We start from the raw sequence: 17,322 nt of genomic DNA on the forward strand, positions 1-17,322 counted from the left end.
GTTTCCTACTGCACCTGTATCGTGCTATGTGCATTCGCCCAGTGAATGTATTGCTCCATCACGTACGCGGCAGTCTTTCCGCGAACAATACACGCACACGTCGATTACTCCGTTTGTGGATGTTCGCTGCATGCGTGCGTGCAAGTAAGTCATGCTCGCTCACAAAAACAAGAAAGAGGGGGAGCGCATTATGCGTGCGTTGCAGCCCACAATGTGCCACTTTATCGACGAGTTGTCATTGAGCTGTATGCGGGCGGGCGTGATAGCGAAGCGGTTAGAAGCTCGTGCGACTAAATTTTGCATGCAGCATTACGTCCGTCATTCCGCGCAGAATATCGCGTAGTGGCCTGCATATTGGTTTCACACTTCGGCGTCGGCTCTACCAGCAGGCTCCAGTTGAACGTAAGTAACAGTAAAAGCAGCTGCCCACACACACACACACACAAAAAAAACGTCACAGAAACACGGAATAATAAAAAAAAGCAAAAAGAAGGGTGCCATCAGCACTCGGTGTTCCCAGGTGGTCTCCCTCCCAAGTACTGACCGAGCCCAATGCTGCTTAGCTTCGGGGATCGGACGAGAACCGGCGTATTCAGCATGGTATGGCCGATGGCAGGGATGCTGTGTTTCCGACTGCACCTGTATCGTGCTATGTGCATTCGCCCAGTGAATGTATTGCTCCATCACGTACGCGGCAGTCTTTCCGCGAACAATACACGCACACGTCGATTACTCCGTTTGTGGTTGTTCGCTGCATGCGTGCGTGCAAGTAAGTCATGCTCGCTCACAAAAACAAGAAAGAGGGGGAGCGCATTATGCGTGCGTTGCAGCCCACAATGTGCCACTTTATCGACGAGTTGTCATTGAGCTGTATGCGGGCGGGCGTGATAGCGAAGCGGTTAGAAGCTCGTGCGACTAAATTTTGCATGCAGCATTACGTCCGTCATTCCGCGCAGAATATCGCGTAGTGGCCTGCATATTGGTTTCACACTTCGGCGTCGGCTCTACCAGCAGGCTCCAGTTGAACGTAAGTAACAGTAAAAGCAGCTGCCCACACACACACACACACAAAAAAAAAACGTCACAGAAACACGGAATAATAAAAAAAAGCAAAAAGAAGGGTGCCATCAGCACTCGGTGTTCCCAGGTGGTCTCCCTCCCAAGTACTGACCGAGCCCAATGCTGCTTAGCTTCGGGGATCGGACGAGAACCGGCGTATTCAGCATGGTATGGCCGATGGCAGGGATGCTGTGTTTCCGACTGCACCTGTATCGTGCTATGTGCATTCGCCCAGTGAATGTATTGCTCCATCACGTACGCGGCAGTCTTTCCGCGAACAATACACGCACACGTCGATTACTCCGTTTGTGGTTGTTCGCTGCATGCGTGCGTGCAAGTAAGTCATGCTCGCTCACAAAAACAAGAAAGAGGGGGAGCGCATTATGCGTGCGTTGCAGCCCACAATGTGCCACTTTATCGACGAGTTGTCATTGAGCTGTATGCGGGCGGGCGTGATAGCGAAGCGGTTAGAAGCTCGTGCGACTAAATTTTGCATGCAGCATTACGTCCGTCATTCCGCGCAGAATATCGCGTAGTGGCCTGCATATTGGTTTCACCCTTCGGCGTCGGCTCTACCAGCAGGCTCCAGTTGAACGTAAGTAACAGTAAAAGCAGCTGCCCACACACACACACACACAAAAAAAACGTCACAGAAACACGGAATAATAAAAAAAAGCAAAAAGAAGGGTGCCATCAGCACTCGGTGTTCCCAGGTGGTCTCCCTCCCAAGTACTGACCGAGCCCAATGCTGCTTAGCTTCGGGGATCGGACGAGAACCGGCGTATTCAGCATGGTATGGCCGATGGCATGGATGCTGTGTTTCCTACTGCACCTGTATCGTGCTATGTGCATTCGCCCAGTGAATGTATTGCTCCATCACGTACGCGGCAGTCTTTCCGCGAACAATACACGCACACGTCGATTACTCCGTTTGTGGTTGTTCGCTGCATGCGTGCGTGCAAGTAAGTCATGCTCGCTCACAAAAACAAGAAAGAGGGGGAGCGCATTATGCGTGCGTTGCAGCCCACAATGTGCCACTTTATCGACGAGTTGTCATTGAGCTGTATGCGGGCGGGCGTGATAGCGAAGCGGTTAGAAGCTCGTGCGACTAAATTTTGCATGCAGCATTACGTCCGTCATTCCGCGCAGAATATCGCGTAGTGGCCTGCATATTGGTTTCACACTTCGGCGTCGGCTCTACCAGCAGGCTCCAGTTGAACGTAAGTAACAGTAAAAGCAGCTGCCCACACACACACACACACAAAAAAAACGTCACAGAAACACGGAATAATAAAAAAAAGCAAAAAGAAGGGTGCCATCAGCACTCGGTGTTCCCAGGTGGTCTCCCTCCCAAGTACTGACCGAGCCCAATGCTGCTTAGCTTCGGGGATCGGACGAGAACCGGCGTATTCAGCATGGTATGGCCGATGGCAGGGATGCTGTGTTTCCGACTGCACCTGTATCGTGCTATGTGCATTCGCCCAGTGAATGTATTGCTCCATCACGTACGCGGCAGTCTTTCCGCGAACAATACACGCACACGTCGATTACTCCGTTTGTGGTTGTTCGCTGCATGCGTGCGTGCAAGTAAGTCATGCTCGCTCACAAAAACAAGAAAGAGGGGGAGCGCATTATGCGTGCGTTGCAGCCCACAATGTGCCACTTTATCGACGAGTTGTCATTGAGCTGTATGCGGGCGGGCGTGATAGCGAAGCGGTTAGAAGCTCGTGCGACTAAATTTTGCATGCAGCATTACGTCCGTCATTCCGCGCAGAATATCGCGTAGTGGCCTGCATATTGGTTTCACACTTCGGCGTCGGCTCTACCAGCAGGCTCCAGTTGAACGTAAGTAACAGTAAAAGCAGCTGCCCACACACACACACACACAAAAAAAACGTCACAGAAACACGGAATAATAAAAAAAAGCAAAAAGAAGGGTGCCATCAGCACTCGGTGTTCCCAGGTGGTCTCCCTCCCAAGTACTGACCGAGCCCAATGCTGCTTAGCTTCGGGGATCGGACGAGAACCGGCGTATTCAGCATGGTATGGCCGATGGCAGGGATGCTGTGTTTCCGACTGCACCTGTATCGTGCTATGTGCATTCGCCCAGTGAATGTATTGCTCCATCACGTACGCGGCAGTCTTTCCGCGAACAATACACGCACACGTCGATTACTCCGTTTGTGGTTGTTCGCTGCATGCGTGCGTGCAAGTAAGTCATGCTCGCTCACAAAAACAAGAAAGAGGGGGAGCGCATTATGCGTGCGTTGCAGCCCACAATGTGCCACTTTATCGACGAGTTGTCATTGAGCTGTATGCGGGCGGGCGTGATAGCGAAGCGGTTAGAAGCTCGTGCGACTAAATTTTGCATGCAGCATTACGTCCGTCATTCCGCGCAGAATATCGCGTAGTGGCCTGCATATTGGTTTCACACTTCGGCGTCGGCTCTACCAGCAGGCTCCAGTTGAACGTAAGTAACAGTAAAAGCAGCTGCCCACACACACACACACAAAAAAAAAACGTCACAGAAACACGGAATAATAAAAAAAAAGCAAAAAGAAGGGTGCCATCAGCACTCGGTGTTCCCAGGTGGTCTCCCTCCCAAGTACTGACCGAGCCCAATGCTGCTTAGCTTCGGGGATCGGACGAGAACCGGCGTATTCAGCATGGTATGGCCGATGGCATGGATGCTGTGTTTCCTACTGCACCTGTATCGTGCTATGTGCATTCGCCCAGTGAATGTATTGCTCCATCACGTACGCGGCAGTCTTTCCGCGAACAATACACGCACACGTCGATTACTCCGTTTGTGGTTGTTCGCTGCATGCGTGCGTGCAAGTAAGTCATGCTCGCTCACAAAAACAAGAAAGAGGGGGAGCGCATTATGCGTGCGTTGCAGCCCACAATGTGCCACTTTATCGACGAGTTGTCATTGAGCTGTATGCGGGCGGGCGTGATAGCGAAGCGGTTAGAAGCTCGTGCGACTAAATTTTGCATGCAGCATTACGTCCGTCATTCCGCGCAGAATATCGCGTAGTGGCCTGCATATTGGTTTCACACTTCGGCGTCGGCTCTACCAGCAGGCTCCAGTTGAACGTAAGTAACAGTAAAAGCAGCTGCCCACACACACACACACAAAAAAAAAACGTCACAGAAACACGGAATACTAAAAAAAAAGCAAAAAGAAGGGTGCCATCAGCACTCGGTGTTCCCAGGTGGTCTCCCTCCCAAGTACTGACCGAGCCCAATGCTGCTTAGCTTCGGGGATCGGACGAGAACCGGCGTATTCAGCATGGTATGGCCGATGGCATGGATGCTGTGTTTCCTACTGCACCTGTATCGTGCTATGTGCATTCGCCCAGTGAATGTATTGCTCCATCACGTACGCGGCAGTCTTTCCGCGAACAATACACGCACACGTCGATTACTCCGTTTGTGGATGTTCGCTGCATGCGTGCGTGCAAGTAAGTCATGCTCGCTCACAAAAACAAGAAAGAGGGGGAGCGCATTATGCGTGCGTTGCAGCCCACAATGTGCCACTTTATCGACGAGTTGTCATTGAGCTGTATGCGGGCGGGCGTGATAGCGAAGCGGTTAGAAGCTCGTGCGACTAAATTTTGCATGCAGCATTACGTCCGTCATTCCGCGCAGAATATCGCGTAGTGGCCTGCATATTGGTTTCACACTTCGGCGTCGGCTCTACCAGCAGGCTCCAGTTGAACGTAAGTAACAGTAAAAGCAGCTGCCCACACACACACACACACAAAAAAAACGTCACAGAAACACGGAATAATAAAAAAAAGCAAAAAGAAGGGTGCCATCAGCACTCGGTGTTCCCAGGTGGTCTCCCTCCCAAGTACTGACCGAGCCCAATGCTGCTTAGCTTCGGGGATCGGACGAGAACCGGCGTATTCAGCATGGTATGGCCGATGGCAGGGATGCTGTGTTTCCGACTGCACCTGTATCGTGCTATGTGCATTCGCCCAGTGAATGTATTGCTCCATCACGTACGCGGCAGTCTTTCCGCGAACAATACACGCACACGTCGATTACTCCGTTTGTGGTTGTTCGCTGCATGCGTGCGTGCAAGTAAGTCATGCTCGCTCACAAAAACAAGAAAGAGGGGGAGCGCATTATGCGTGCGTTGCAGCCCACAATGTGCCACTTTATCGACGAGTTGTCATTGAGCTGTATGCGGGCGGGCGTGATAGCGAAGCGGTTAGAAGCTCGTGCGACTAAATTTTGCATGCAGCATTACGTCCGTCATTCCGCGCAGAATATCGCGTAGTGGCCTGCATATTGGTTTCACACTTCGGCGTCGGCTCTACCAGCAGGCTCCAGTTGAACGTAAGTAACAGTAAAAGCAGCTGCCCACACACACACACACAAAAAAAAAAACGTCACAGAAACACGGAATAATAAAAAAAAGCAAAAAGAAGGGTGCCATCAGCACTCGGTGTTCCCAGGTGGTCTCCCTCCCAAGTACTGACCGAGCCCAATGCTGCTTAGCTTCGGGGATCGGACGAGAACCGGCGTATTCAGCATGGTATGGCCGATGGCATGGATGCTGTGTTTCCTACTGCACCTGTATCGTGCTATGTGCATTCGCCCAGTGAATGTATTGCTCCATCACGTACGCGGCAGTCTTTCCGCGAACAATACACGCACACGTCGATTACTCCGTTTGTGGTTGTTCGCTGCATGCGTGCGTGCAAGTAAGTCATGCTCGCTCACAAAAACAAGAAAGAGGGGGAGCGCATTATGCGTGCGTTGCAGCCCACAATGTGCCACTTTATCGACGAGTTGTCATTGAGCTGTATGCGGGCGGGCGTGATAGCGAAGCGGTTAGAAGCTCGTGCGACTAAATTTTGCATGCAGCATTACGTCCGTCATTCCGCGCAGAATATCGCGTAGTGGCCTGCATATTGGTTTCACACTTCGGCGTCGGCTCTACCAGCAGGCTCCAGTTGAACGTAAGTAACAGTAAAAGCAGCTGCCCACACACACACACACAAAAAAAAAACGTCACAGAAACACGGAATAATAAAAAAAAGCAAAAAGAAGGGTGCCATCAGCACTCGGTGTTCCCAGGTGGTCTCCCTCCCAAGTACTGACCGAGCCCAATGCTGCTTAGCTTCGGGGATCGGACGAGAACCGGCGTATTCAGCATGGTATGGCCGATGGCATGGATGCTGTGTTTCCTACTGCACCTGTATCGTGCTATGTGCATTCGCCCAGTGAATGTATTGCTCCATCACGTACGCGGCAGTCTTTCCGCGAACAATACACGCACACGTCGATTACTCCGTTTGTGGATGTTCGCTGCATGCGTGCGTGCAAGTAAGTCATGCTCGCTCACAAAAACAAGAAAGAGGGGGAGCGCATTATGCGTGCGTTGCAGCCCACAATGTGCCACTTTATCGACGAGTTGTCATTGAGCTGTATGCGGGCGGGCGTGATAGCGAAGCGGTTAGAAGCTCGTGCGACTAAATTTTGCATGCAGCATTACGTCCGTCATTCCGCGCAGAATATCGCGTAGTGGCCTGCATATTGGTTTCACACTTCGGCGTCGGCTCTACCAGCAGGCTCCAGTTGAACGTAAGTAACAGTAAAAGCAGCTGCCCACACACACACACACACAAAAAAAAACGTCACAGAAACACGGAATAATAAAAAAAGCAAAAAGAAGGGTGCCATCAGCACTCGGTGTTCCCAGGTGGTCTCCCTCCCAAGTACTGACCGAGCCCAATGCTGCTTAGCTTCGGGGATCGGACGAGAACCGGCGTATTCAGCATGGTATGGCCGATGGCAGGGATGCTGTGTTTCCGACTGCACCTGTATCGTGCTATGTGCATTCGCCCAGTGAATGTATTGCTCCATCACGTACGCGGCAGTCTTTCCGCGAACAATACACGCACACGTCGATTACTCCGTTTGTGGTTGTTCGCTGCATGCGTGCGTGCAAGTAAGTCATGCTCGCTCACAAAAACAAGAAAGAGGGGGAGCGCATTATGCGTGCGTTGCAGCCCACAATGTGCCACTTTATCGACGAGTTGTCATTGAGCTGTATGCGGGCGGGCGTGATAGCGAAGCGGTTAGAAGCTCGTGCGACTAAATTTTGCATGCAGCATTACGTCCGTCATTCCGCGCAGAATATCGCGTAGTGGCCTGCATATTGGTTTCACACTTCGGCGTCGGCTCTACCAGCAGGCTCCAGTTGAACGTAAGTAACAGTAAAAGCAGCTGCCCACACACACACACACACAAAAAAAACGTCACAGAAACACGGAATAATAAAAAAAAGCAAAAAGAAGGGTGCCATCAGCACTCGGTGTTCCCAGGTGGTCTCCCTCCCAAGTACTGACCGAGCCCAATGCTGCTTAGCTTCGGGGATCGGACGAGAACCGGCGTATTCAGCATGGTATGGCCGATGGCAGGGATGCTGTGTTTCCGACTGCACCTGTATCGTGCTATGTGCATTCGCCCAGTGAATGTATTGCTCCATCACGTACGCGGCAGTCTTTCCGCGAACAATACACGCACACGTCGATTACTCCGTTTGTGGTTGTTCGCTGCATGCGTGCGTGCAAGTAAGTCATGCTCGCTCACAAAAACAAGAAAGAGGGGGAGCGCATTATGCGTGCGTTGCAGCCCACAATGTGCCACTTTATCGACGAGTTGTCATTGAGCTGTATGCGGGCGGGCGTGATAGCGAAGCGGTTAGAAGCTCGTGCGACTAAATTTTGCATGCAGCATTACGTCCGTCATTCCGCGCAGAATATCGCGTAGTGGCCTGCATATTGGTTTCACACTTCGGCGTCGGCTCTACCAGCAGGCTCCAGTTGAACGTAAGTAACAGTAAAAGCAGCTGCCCACACACACACACACACAAAAAAAACGTCACAGAAACACGGAATAATAAAAAAAAGCAAAAAGAAGGGTGCCATCAGCACTCGGTGTTCCCAGGTGGTCTCCCTCCCAAGTACTGACCGAGCCCAATGCTGCTTAGCTTCGGGGATCGGACGAGAACCGGCGTATTCAGCATGGTATGGCCGATGGCAGGGATGCTGTGTTTCCGACTGCACCTGTATCGTGCTATGTGCATTCGCCCAGTGAATGTATTGCTCCATCACGTACGCGGCAGTCTTTCCGCGAACAATACACGCACACGTCGATTACTCCGTTTGTGGTTGTTCGCTGCATGCGTGCGTGCAAGTAAGTCATGCTCGCTCACAAAAACAAGAAAGAGGGGGAGCGCATTATGCGTGCGTTGCAGCCCACAATGTGCCACTTTATCGACGAGTTGTCATTGAGCTGTATGCGGGCGGGCGTGATAGCGAAGCGGTTAGAAGCTCGTGCGACTAAATTTTGCATGCAGCATTACGTCCGTCATTCCGCGCAGAATATCGCGTAGTGGCCTGCATATTGGTTTCACACTTCGGCGTCGGCTCTACCAGCAGGCTCCAGTTGAACGTAAGTAACAGTAAAAGCAGCTGCCCACACACACACACACACAAAAAAAAAACGTCACAGAAACACGGAATAATAAAAAAAAGCAAAAAGAAGGGTGCCATCAGCACTCGGTGTTCCCAGGTGGTCTCCCTCCCAAGTACTGACCGAGCCCAATGCTGCTTAGCTTCGGGGATCGGACGAGAACCGGCGTATTCAGCATGGTATGGCCGATGGCAGGGATGCTGTGTTTCCGACTGCACCTGTATCGTGCTATGTGCATTCGCCCAGTGAATGTATTGCTCCATCACGTACGCGGCAGTCTTTCCGCGAACAATACACGCACACGTCGATTACTCCGTTTGTGGTTGTTCGCTGCATGCGTGCGTGCAAGTAAGTCATGCTCGCTCACAAAAACAAGAAAGAGGGGGAGCGCATTATGCGTGCGTTGCAGCCCACAATGTGCCACTTTATCGACGAGTTGTCATTGAGCTGTATGCGGGCGGGCGTGATAGCGAAGCGGTTAGAAGCTCGTGCGACTAAATTTTGCATGCAGCATTACGTCCGTCATTCCGCGCAGAATATCGCGTAGTGGCCTGCATATTGGTTTCACCCTTCGGCGTCGGCTCTACCAGCAGGCTCCAGTTGAACGTAAGTAACAGTAAAAGCAGCTGCCCACACACACACACACACAAAAAAAACGTCACAGAAACACGGAATAATAAAAAAAAGCAAAAAGAAGGGTGCCATCAGCACTCGGTGTTCCCAGGTGGTCTCCCTCCCAAGTACTGACCGAGCCCAATGCTGCTTAGCTTCGGGGATCGGACGAGAACCGGCGTATTCAGCATGGTATGGCCGATGGCATGGATGCTGTGTTTCCTACTGCACCTGTATCGTGCTATGTGCATTCGCCCAGTGAATGTATTGCTCCATCACGTACGCGGCAGTCTTTCCGCGAACAATACACGCACACGTCGATTACTCCGTTTGTGGTTGTTCGCTGCATGCGTGCGTGCAAGTAAGTCATGCTCGCTCACAAAAACAAGAAAGAGGGGGAGCGCATTATGCGTGCGTTGCAGCCCACAATGTGCCACTTTATCGACGAGTTGTCATTGAGCTGTATGCGGGCGGGCGTGATAGCGAAGCGGTTAGAAGCTCGTGCGACTAAATTTTGCATGCAGCATTACGTCCGTCATTCCGCGCAGAATATCGCGTAGTGGCCTGCATATTGGTTTCACACTTCGGCGTCGGCTCTACCAGCAGGCTCCAGTTGAACGTAAGTAACAGTAAAAGCAGCTGCCCACACACACACACACACAAAAAAAAACGTCACAGAAACACGGAATAATAAAAAAAAGCAAAAAGAAGGGTGCCATCAGCACTCGGTGTTCCCAGGTGGTCTCCCTCCCAAGTACTGACCGAGCCCAATGCTGCTTAGCTTCGGGGATCGGACGAGAACCGGCGTATTCAGCATGGTATGGCCGATGGCAGGGATGCTGTGTTTCCGACTGCACCTGTATCGTGCTATGTGCATTCGCCCAGTGAATGTATTGCTCCATCACGTACGCGGCAGTCTTTCCGCGAACAATACACGCACACGTCGATTACTCCGTTTGTGGTTGTTCGCTGCATGCGTGCGTGCAAGTAAGTCATGCTCGCTCACAAAAACAAGAAAGAGGGGGAGCGCATTATGCGTGCGTTGCAGCCCACAATGTGCCACTTTATCGACGAGTTGTCATTGAGCTGTATGCGGGCGGGCGTGATAGCGAAGCGGTTAGAAGCTCGTGCGACTAAATTTTGCATGCAGCATTACGTCCGTCATTCCGCGCAGAATATCGCGTAGTGGCCTGCATATTGGTTTCACACTTCGGCGTCGGCTCTACCAGCAGGCTCCAGTTGAACGTAAGTAACAGTAAAAGCAGCTGCCCACACACACACACACACAAAAAAAACGTCACAGAAACACGGAATAATAAAAAAAAGCAAAAAGAAGGGTGCCATCAGCACTCGGTGTTCCCAGGTGGTCTCCCTCCCAAGTACTGACCGAGCCCAATGCTGCTTAGCTTCGGGGATCGGACGAGAACCGGCGTATTCAGCATGGTATGGCCGATGGCAGGGATGCTGTGTTTCCGACTGCACCTGTATCGTGCTATGTGCATTCGCCCAGTGAATGTATTGCTCCATCACGTACGCGGCAGTCTTTCCGCGAACAATACACGCACACGTCGATTACTCCGTTTGTGGTTGTTCGCTGCATGCGTGCGTGCAAGTAAGTCATGCTCGCTCACAAAAACAAGAAAGAGGGGGAGCGCATTATGCGTGCGTTGCAGCCCACAATGTGCCACTTTATCGACGAGTTGTCATTGAGCTGTATGCGGGCGGGCGTGATAGCGAAGCGGTTAGAAGCTCGTGCGACTAAATTTTGCATGCAGCATTACGTCCGTCATTCCGCGCAGAATATCGCGTAGTGGCCTGCATATTGGTTTCACACTTCGGCGTCGGCTCTACCAGCAGGCTCCAGTTGAACGTAAGTAACAGTAAAAGCAGCTGCCCACACACACACACACAAAAAAAAAACGTCACAGAAACACGGAATAATAAAAAAAAAGCAAAAAGAAGGGTGCCATCAGCACTCGGTGTTCCCAGGTGGTCTCCCTCCCAAGTACTGACCGAGCCCAATGCTGCTTAGCTTCGGGGATCGGACGAGAACCGGCGTATTCAGCATGGTATGGCCGATGGCATGGATGCTGTGTTTCCTACTGCACCTGTATCGTGCTATGTGCATTCGCCCAGTGAATGTATTGCTCCATCACGTACGCGGCAGTCTTTCCGCGAACAATACACGCACACGTCGATTACTCCGTTTGTGGTTGTTCGCTGCATGCGTGCGTGCAAGTAAGTCATGCTCGCTCACAAAAACAAGAAAGAGGGGGAGCGCATTATGCGTGCGTTGCAGCCCACAATGTGCCACTTTATCGACGAGTTGTCATTGAGCTGTATGCGGGCGGGCGTGATAGCGAAGCGGTTAGAAGCTCGTGCGACTAAATTTTGCATGCAGCATTACGTCCGTCATTCCGCGCAGAATATCGCGTAGTGGCCTGCATATTGGTTTCACACTTCGGCGTCGGCTCTACCAGCAGGCTCCAGTTGAACGTAAGTAACAGTAAAAGCAGCTGCCCACACACACACACACAAAAAAAAAACGTCACAGAAACACGGAATACTAAAAAAAAAGCAAAAAGAAGGGTGCCATCAGCACTCGGTGTTCCCAGGTGGTCTCCCTCCCAAGTACTGACCGAGCCCAATGCTGCTTAGCTTCGGGGATCGGACGAGAACCGGCGTATTCAGCATGGTATGGCCGATGGCATGGATGCTGTGTTTCCTACTGCACCTGTATCGTGCTATGTGCATTCGCCCAGTGAATGTATTGCTCCATCACGTACGCGGCAGTCTTTCCGCGAACAATACACGCACACGTCGATTACTCCGTTTGTGGATGTTCGCTGCATGCGTGCGTGCAAGTAAGTCATGCTCGCTCACAAAAACAAGAAAGAGGGGGAGCGCATTATGCGTGCGTTGCAGCCCACAATGTGCCACTTTATCGACGAGTTGTCATTGAGCTGTATGCGGGCGGGCGTGATAGCGAAGCGGTTAGAAGCTCGTGCGACTAAATTTTGCATGCAGCATTACGTCCGTCATTCCGCGCAGAATATCGCGTAGTGGCCTGCATATTGGTTTCACACTTCGGCGTCGGCTCTACCAGCAGGCTCCAGTTGAACGTAAGTAACAGTAAAAGCAGCTGCCCACACACACACACACACAAAAAAAACGTCACAGAAACACGGAATAATAAAAAAAAGCAAAAAGAAGGGTGCCATCAGCACTCGGTGTTCCCAGGTGGTCTCCCTCCCAAGTACTGACCGAGCCCAATGCTGCTTAGCTTCGGGGATCGGACGAGAACCGGCGTATTCAGCATGGTATGGCCGATGGCAGGGATGCTGTGTTTCCGACTGCACCTGTATCGTGCTATGTGCATTCGCCCAGTGAATGTATTGCTCCATCACGTACGCGGCAGTCTTTCCGCGAACAATACACGCACACGTCGATTACTCCGTTTGAGGTTGTTCGCTGCATGCGTGCGTGCAAGTAAGTCATGCTCGCTCACAAAAACAAGAAAGAGGGGGAGCGCATTATGCGTGCGTTGCAGCCCACAATGTGCCACTTTATCGACGAGTTGTCATTGAGCTGTATGCGGGCGGGCGTGATAGCGAAGCGGTTAGAAGCTCGTGCGACTAAATTTTGCATGCAGCATTACGTCCGTCATTCCGCGCAGAATATCGCGTAGTGGCCTGCATATTGGTTTCACACTTCGGCGTCGGCTCTACCAGCAGGCTCCAGTTGAACGTAAGTAACAGTAAAAGCAGCTGCCCACACACACACACACACAAAAAAAAACGTCACAGAAACACGGAATAATAAAAAAAAGCAAAAAGAAGGGTGCCATCAGCACTCGGTGTTCCCAGGTGGTCTCCCTCCCAAGTACTGACCGAGCCCAATGCTGCTTAGCTTCGGGGATCGGACGAGAACCGGCGTATTCAGCATGGTATGGCCGATGGCATGGATGCTGTGTTTCCTACTGCACCTGTATCGTGCTATGTGCATTCGCCCAGTGAATGTATTGCTCCATCACGTACGCGGCAGTCTTTCCGCGAACAATACACGCACACGTCGATTACTCCGTTTGTGGTTGTTCGCTGCATGCGTGCGTGCAAGTAAGTCATGCTCGCTCACAAAAACAAGAAAGAGGGGGAGCGCATTATGCGTGCGTTGCAGCCCACAATGTGCCACTTTATCGACGAGTTGTCATTGAGCTGTATGCGGGCGGGCGTGATAGCGAAGCGGTTAGAAGCTCGTGCGACTAAATTTTGCATGCAGCATTACGTCCGTCATTCCGCGCAGAATATCGCGTAGTGGCCTGCATATTGGTTTCACACTTCGGCGTCGGCTCTACCAGCAGGCTCCAGTTGAACGTAAGTAACAGTAAAAGCAGCTGCCCACACACACACACACAAAAAAAAAACGTCACAGAAACACGGAATAATAAAAAAAAGCAAAAAGAAGGGTGCCATCAGCACTCGGTGTTCCCAGGTGGTCTCCCTCCCAAGTACTGACCGAGCCCAATGCTGCTTAGCTTCGGGGATCGGACGAGAACCGGCGTATTCAGCATGGTATGGCCGATGGCATGGATGCTGTGTTTCCTACTGCACCTGTATCGTGCTATGTGCATTCGCCCAGTGAATGTATTGCTCCATCACGTACGCGGCAGTCTTTCCGCGAACAATACACGCACACGTCGATTACTCCGTTTGTGGATGTTCGCTGCATGCGTGCGTGCAAGTAAGTCATGCTCGCTCACAAAAACAAGAAAGAGGGGGAGCGCATTATGCGTGCGTTGCAGCCCACAATGTGCCACTTTATCGACGAGTTGTCATTGAGCTGTATGCGGGCGGGCGTGATAGCGAAGCGGTTAGAAGCTCGTGCGACTAAATTTTGCATGCAGCATTACGTCCGTCATTCCGCGCAGAATATCGCGTAGTGGCCTGCATATTGGTTTCACACTTCGGCGTCGGCTCTACCAGCAGGCTCCAGTTGAACGTAAGTAACAGTAAAAGCAGCTGCCCACACACACACACACACAAAAAAAAACGTCACAGAAACACGGAATAATAAAAAAAGCAAAAAGAAGGGTGCCATCAGCACTCGGTGTTCCCAGGTGGTCTCCCTCCCAAGTACTGACCGAGCCCAATGCTGCTTAGCTTCGGGGATCGGACGAGAACCGGCGTATTCAGCATGGTATGGCCGATGGCAGGGATGCTGTGTTTCCGACTGCACCTGTATCGTGCTATGTGCATTCGCCCAGTGAATGTATTGCTCCATCACGTACGCGGCAGTCTTTCCGCGAACAATACACGCACACGTCGATTACTCCGTTTGTGGTTGTTCGCTGCATGCGTGCGTGCAAGTAAGTCATGCTCGCTCACAAAAACAAGAAAGAGGGGGAGCGCATTATGCGTGCGTTGCAGCCCACAATGTGCCACTTTATCGACGAGTTGTCATTGAGCTGTATGCGGGCGGGCGTGATAGCGAAGCGGTTAGAAGCTCGTGCGACTAAATTTTGCATGCAGCATTACGTCCGTCATTCCGCGCAGAATATCGCGTAGTGGCCTGCATATTGGTTTCACACTTCGGCGTCGGCTCTACCAGCAGGCTCCAGTTGAACGTAAGTAACAGTAAAAGCAGCTGCCCACACACACACACACACAAAAAAAACGTCACAGAAACACGGAATAATAAAAAAAAGCAAAAAGAAGGGTGCCATCAGCACTCGGTGTTCCCAGGTGGTCTCCCTCCCAAGTACTGACCGAGCCCAATGCTGCTTAGCTTCGGGGATCGGACGAGAACCGGCGTATTCAGCATGGTATGGCCGATGGCAGGGATGCTGTGTTTCCGACTGCACCTGTATCGTGCTATGTGCATTCGCCCAGTGAATGTATTGCTCCATCACGTACGCGGCAGTCTTTCCGCGAACAATACACGCACACGTCGATTACTCCGTTTGTGGTTGTTCGCTGCATGCGTGCGTGCAAGTAAGTCATGCTCGCTCACAAAAACAAGAAAGAGGGGGAGCGCATTATGCGTGCGTTGCAGCCCACAATGTGCCACTTTATCGACGAGTTGTCATTGAGCTGTATGCGGGCGGGCGTGATAGCGAAGCGGTTAGAAGCTCGTGCGACTAAATTTTGCATGCAGCATTACGTCCGTCATTCCGCGCAGAATATCGCGTAGTGGCCTGCATATTGGTTTCACACTTCGGCGTCGGCTCTACCAGCAGGCTCCAGTTGAACGTAAGTAACAGTAAAAGCAGCTGCCCACACACACACACACACAAAAAAAAACGTCACAGAAACACGGAATAATAAAAAAAAGCAAAAAGAAGGGTGCCATCAGCACTCGGTGTTCCCAGGTGGTCTCCCTCCCAAGTACTGACCGAGCCCAATGCTGCTTAGCTTCGGGGATCGGACGAGAACCGGCGTATTCAGCATGGTATGGCCGATGGCATGGATGCTGTGTTTCCTACTGCACCTGTATCGTGCTATGTGCATTCGCCCAGTGAATGTATTGCTCCATCACGTACGCGGCAGTCTTTCCGCGAACAATACACGCACACGTCGATTACTCCGTTTGTGGTTGTTCGCTGCATGCGTGCGTGCAAGTAAGTCATGCTCGCTCACAAAAACAAGAAAGACGGGGAGCGCATTATGCGTGCGTTGCAGCCCACAATGTGCCACTTTATCGACGAGTTGTCATTGAGCTGTATGCGGGCGGGCGTGATAGCGAAGCGGTTAGAAGCTCGTGCGACTAAATTTTGCATGCAGCATTACGTCCGTCATTCCGCGCAGAATATCGCGTAGTGGCCTGCATATTGGTTTCACACTTCGGCGTCGGCTCTACCAGCAGGCTCCAGTTGAACGTAAGTAACAGTAAAAGCAGCTGCCCACACACACACACACAAAAAAAAAACGTCACAGAAACACGGAATAATAAAAAAAAAGCAAAAAGAAGGGTGCCATCAGCACTCGGTGTTCCCAGGTGGTCTCCCTCCCAAGTACTGACCGAGCCCAATGCTGCTTAGCTTCGGGGATCGGACGAGAACCGGCGTATTCAGCATGGTATGGCCGATGGCATGGATGCTGTGTTTCCTACTGCACCTGTATCGTGCTATGTGCATTCGCCCAGTGAATGTATTGCTCCATCACGTACGCGGCAGTCTTTCCGCGAACAATACACGCACACGTCGATTACTCCGTTTGTGGATGTTCGCTGCATGCGTGCGTGCAAGTAAGTCATGCTCGCTCACAAAAACAAGAAAGAGGGGGAGCGCATTATGCGTGCGTTGCAGCCCACAATGTGCCACTTTATCGACGAGTTGTCATTGAGCTGTATGCGGGCGGGCGTGATAGCGAAGCGGTTAGAAGCTCGTGCGACTAAATTTTGCATGCAGCATTACGTCCGTCATTCCGCGCAGAATATCGCGTAGTGGCCTGCATATTGGTTTCACACTTCGGCGTCGGCTCTACCAGCAGGCTCCAGTTGAACGTAAGTAACAGTAAAAGCAGCTGCCCACACACACACACACACAAAAAAAACGTCACAGAAACACGCAATAATAAAAAAAAGCAAAAAGAAGGGTGCCATCAGCACTCGGTGTTCCCAGGTGGTCTCCCTCCCAAGTACTGACCGAGCCCAATGCTGCTTAGCTTCGGGGATCGGACGAGAACCGGCGTATTCAGCATGGTATGGCCGATGGCAGGGATGCTGTGTTTCCGACTGCACCTGTATCGTGCTATGTGCATTCGCCCAGTGAATGTATTGCTCCATCACGTACGCGGCAGTCTTTCCGCGAACAATACACGCACACGTCGATTACTCCGTTTGTGGTTGTTCGCTGCATGCGTGCGTGCAAGTAAGTCATGCTCGCTCACAAAAACAAGAAAGAGGGGGAGCGCATTATGCGTGCGTTGCAGCCCACAATGTGCCACTTTATCGACGAGTTGTCATTGAGCTGTATGCGGGCGGGCGTGATAGCGAAGCGGTTAGAAGCTCGTGCGACTAAATTTTGCATGCAGCATTACGTCCGTCATTCCGCGCAGAATATCGCGTAGTGGCCTGCATATTGGTTTCACACTTCGGCGTCGGCTCTACCAGCAGGCTCCAGTTGAACGTAAGTAACAGTAAAAGCAGCTGCCCACACAC

General features: G+C 51.6%; 27 non-coding genes across 27 annotated transcripts; all 27 read right to left on the reverse strand.

Annotated features, from left to right (window-relative positions):
- Positions 1-495: 495 nt before the first annotated feature.
- Positions 496-614, reverse strand: LOC139058642 (5S ribosomal RNA). The gene has a single exon (XR_011513629.1). It is a non-coding gene; the product is annotated as a 5S ribosomal RNA (ribosomal RNA).
- Positions 615-1,122: 508 nt separating this feature from the next.
- On the reverse strand, positions 1,123-1,241 carry LOC139058643 (5S ribosomal RNA). Its single transcript, XR_011513630.1, has one exon. It is a non-coding gene; the product is annotated as a 5S ribosomal RNA (ribosomal RNA).
- Positions 1,242-1,747: 506 nt separating this feature from the next.
- LOC139058644 (5S ribosomal RNA) lies at positions 1,748-1,866 on the reverse strand. The gene has a single exon (XR_011513631.1). It is a non-coding gene; the product is annotated as a 5S ribosomal RNA (ribosomal RNA).
- A 506-nt stretch (positions 1,867-2,372) lies between these two features.
- Positions 2,373-2,491, reverse strand: LOC139058645 (5S ribosomal RNA). The gene has a single exon (XR_011513632.1). It is a non-coding gene; the product is annotated as a 5S ribosomal RNA (ribosomal RNA).
- Positions 2,492-2,997: 506 nt separating this feature from the next.
- LOC139058647 (5S ribosomal RNA) lies at positions 2,998-3,116 on the reverse strand. The gene has a single exon (XR_011513634.1). It is a non-coding gene; the product is annotated as a 5S ribosomal RNA (ribosomal RNA).
- A 507-nt stretch (positions 3,117-3,623) lies between these two features.
- LOC139058648 (5S ribosomal RNA) lies at positions 3,624-3,742 on the reverse strand. Its single transcript, XR_011513635.1, has one exon. It is a non-coding gene; the product is annotated as a 5S ribosomal RNA (ribosomal RNA).
- A 507-nt stretch (positions 3,743-4,249) lies between these two features.
- On the reverse strand, positions 4,250-4,368 carry LOC139058649 (5S ribosomal RNA). The gene has a single exon (XR_011513636.1). It is a non-coding gene; the product is annotated as a 5S ribosomal RNA (ribosomal RNA).
- A 506-nt stretch (positions 4,369-4,874) lies between these two features.
- Positions 4,875-4,993, reverse strand: LOC139058650 (5S ribosomal RNA). Its single transcript, XR_011513637.1, has one exon. It is a non-coding gene; the product is annotated as a 5S ribosomal RNA (ribosomal RNA).
- A 507-nt stretch (positions 4,994-5,500) lies between these two features.
- LOC139058651 (5S ribosomal RNA) lies at positions 5,501-5,619 on the reverse strand. The gene has a single exon (XR_011513638.1). It is a non-coding gene; the product is annotated as a 5S ribosomal RNA (ribosomal RNA).
- Positions 5,620-6,125: 506 nt separating this feature from the next.
- Positions 6,126-6,244, reverse strand: LOC139058652 (5S ribosomal RNA). The gene has a single exon (XR_011513639.1). It is a non-coding gene; the product is annotated as a 5S ribosomal RNA (ribosomal RNA).
- Positions 6,245-6,750: 506 nt separating this feature from the next.
- LOC139058653 (5S ribosomal RNA) lies at positions 6,751-6,869 on the reverse strand. Its single transcript, XR_011513640.1, has one exon. It is a non-coding gene; the product is annotated as a 5S ribosomal RNA (ribosomal RNA).
- Positions 6,870-7,375: 506 nt separating this feature from the next.
- On the reverse strand, positions 7,376-7,494 carry LOC139058654 (5S ribosomal RNA). Its single transcript, XR_011513641.1, has one exon. It is a non-coding gene; the product is annotated as a 5S ribosomal RNA (ribosomal RNA).
- A 506-nt stretch (positions 7,495-8,000) lies between these two features.
- LOC139058655 (5S ribosomal RNA) lies at positions 8,001-8,119 on the reverse strand. The gene has a single exon (XR_011513642.1). It is a non-coding gene; the product is annotated as a 5S ribosomal RNA (ribosomal RNA).
- Positions 8,120-8,627: 508 nt separating this feature from the next.
- On the reverse strand, positions 8,628-8,746 carry LOC139058656 (5S ribosomal RNA). The gene has a single exon (XR_011513643.1). It is a non-coding gene; the product is annotated as a 5S ribosomal RNA (ribosomal RNA).
- Positions 8,747-9,252: 506 nt separating this feature from the next.
- On the reverse strand, positions 9,253-9,371 carry LOC139058658 (5S ribosomal RNA). The gene has a single exon (XR_011513645.1). It is a non-coding gene; the product is annotated as a 5S ribosomal RNA (ribosomal RNA).
- A 507-nt stretch (positions 9,372-9,878) lies between these two features.
- On the reverse strand, positions 9,879-9,997 carry LOC139058659 (5S ribosomal RNA). Its single transcript, XR_011513646.1, has one exon. It is a non-coding gene; the product is annotated as a 5S ribosomal RNA (ribosomal RNA).
- A 506-nt stretch (positions 9,998-10,503) lies between these two features.
- Positions 10,504-10,622, reverse strand: LOC139058660 (5S ribosomal RNA). Its single transcript, XR_011513647.1, has one exon. It is a non-coding gene; the product is annotated as a 5S ribosomal RNA (ribosomal RNA).
- Positions 10,623-11,129: 507 nt separating this feature from the next.
- On the reverse strand, positions 11,130-11,248 carry LOC139058661 (5S ribosomal RNA). Its single transcript, XR_011513648.1, has one exon. It is a non-coding gene; the product is annotated as a 5S ribosomal RNA (ribosomal RNA).
- Positions 11,249-11,755: 507 nt separating this feature from the next.
- On the reverse strand, positions 11,756-11,874 carry LOC139058662 (5S ribosomal RNA). Its single transcript, XR_011513649.1, has one exon. It is a non-coding gene; the product is annotated as a 5S ribosomal RNA (ribosomal RNA).
- Positions 11,875-12,380: 506 nt separating this feature from the next.
- Positions 12,381-12,499, reverse strand: LOC139058663 (5S ribosomal RNA). The gene has a single exon (XR_011513650.1). It is a non-coding gene; the product is annotated as a 5S ribosomal RNA (ribosomal RNA).
- A 507-nt stretch (positions 12,500-13,006) lies between these two features.
- On the reverse strand, positions 13,007-13,125 carry LOC139058664 (5S ribosomal RNA). Its single transcript, XR_011513651.1, has one exon. It is a non-coding gene; the product is annotated as a 5S ribosomal RNA (ribosomal RNA).
- A 506-nt stretch (positions 13,126-13,631) lies between these two features.
- LOC139058665 (5S ribosomal RNA) lies at positions 13,632-13,750 on the reverse strand. Its single transcript, XR_011513652.1, has one exon. It is a non-coding gene; the product is annotated as a 5S ribosomal RNA (ribosomal RNA).
- A 506-nt stretch (positions 13,751-14,256) lies between these two features.
- Positions 14,257-14,375, reverse strand: LOC139058666 (5S ribosomal RNA). Its single transcript, XR_011513653.1, has one exon. It is a non-coding gene; the product is annotated as a 5S ribosomal RNA (ribosomal RNA).
- Positions 14,376-14,881: 506 nt separating this feature from the next.
- Positions 14,882-15,000, reverse strand: LOC139058667 (5S ribosomal RNA). The gene has a single exon (XR_011513654.1). It is a non-coding gene; the product is annotated as a 5S ribosomal RNA (ribosomal RNA).
- Positions 15,001-15,507: 507 nt separating this feature from the next.
- LOC139058669 (5S ribosomal RNA) lies at positions 15,508-15,626 on the reverse strand. Its single transcript, XR_011513656.1, has one exon. It is a non-coding gene; the product is annotated as a 5S ribosomal RNA (ribosomal RNA).
- A 507-nt stretch (positions 15,627-16,133) lies between these two features.
- On the reverse strand, positions 16,134-16,252 carry LOC139058670 (5S ribosomal RNA). The gene has a single exon (XR_011513657.1). It is a non-coding gene; the product is annotated as a 5S ribosomal RNA (ribosomal RNA).
- A 506-nt stretch (positions 16,253-16,758) lies between these two features.
- On the reverse strand, positions 16,759-16,877 carry LOC139058671 (5S ribosomal RNA). Its single transcript, XR_011513658.1, has one exon. It is a non-coding gene; the product is annotated as a 5S ribosomal RNA (ribosomal RNA).
- Between the last annotated feature and the right edge of the window lie 445 nt (positions 16,878-17,322).

Source organism: Dermacentor albipictus, chromosome 3 (assembly GCF_038994185.2).
Source record: "Dermacentor albipictus isolate Rhodes 1998 colony chromosome 3, USDA_Dalb.pri_finalv2, whole genome shotgun sequence".
NCBI classification, from domain to species: domain Eukaryota; kingdom Metazoa; phylum Arthropoda; class Arachnida; order Ixodida; family Ixodidae; genus Dermacentor; species Dermacentor albipictus.